Genomic DNA, 931 nt, shown 5'->3' with positions numbered 1-931 from the left:
CACTTTGGAGAGGTCCCTAACAGCAGACTTTCCCATGGCAATGCGCCTTTTAATTTCCTGGCTGCTGGTGCCAAGATTGTTGACTATGGAGCCAATGTTAGAGCATGTAAATGCAACAGTCATCAGAGTTCAAAACTAATTTCCAAGCACCACTATGGCCGTTCCAAGGAAAGTAGGCAACTAACTAGAGGACTCCCTGTCCCCCAGGGCTGAAAAGTCACCTGTTAGATAATCTTCTATCGGAATAAAGGAGTACAACTCATAAACTTTTCAGAAGATGGGGGTGACCCAAAAACTCTCCACATCCCTCTTAGATGGAAAAATTACCCTTCCACCTACTAGCCTCTGAAATGATTAGTTTTACTCATTTCTGTCTCCCTTCCTGAGTTGACTCCTGTTTCATCATGCCTGAAGGCTGAACTACAGAAAGGCTTCACCCTAAATTTCTTGCCCTTCTGTCTGCTTAAATTTCTACTTAAATTTCGTGCTACCTCTGTCTACTTGAGAAAACTTGTGTTTAACTTCTTTTAGAGAGACCCTCCTCGGACCCACTGCGTTATTCCAAAGTGGTGAGGAAGGAGGTGCAGAGAGACTGGCAACGAAATGACAGGTCACAGCTGTAACGTGCCAGCACACTCAAAGCGTGTAACCCTCTTTCCAACTTTATGGTTTGCCCTCCTGAAGACTTGGTAATGTGGTATAAACAATCCATTGATTCATTCCAAGCAGGGAACTCTGCTTTAGTAAAAGACAGCTTCCAGAAATGAACACATTCTGAAGTATTTCACGGAATCTCCATTCCAGAAAGTGTTCTGTTTAACATTGGGGTGGGGTGGGAAACTTGGACATTCTTGGTTAATAAAAAGAAGAAACTGGAACTTACCGAGAGAGAGAAGAGAAGAGGAGAGGGGAGGGGAGGGGAGGGGAGGGG

The sequence above is a fragment of the Elephantulus edwardii genome, unplaced genomic scaffold (genome assembly GCF_000299155.1).
Source record: "Elephantulus edwardii isolate Elephantulus edwardi_28Jun2011 unplaced genomic scaffold, EleEdw1.0 scaffold00316, whole genome shotgun sequence".
Lineage (NCBI taxonomy): Eukaryota > Metazoa > Chordata > Mammalia > Macroscelidea > Macroscelididae > Elephantulus > Elephantulus edwardii.
Note: the sequence above shows the minus strand (reverse complement) of the source record.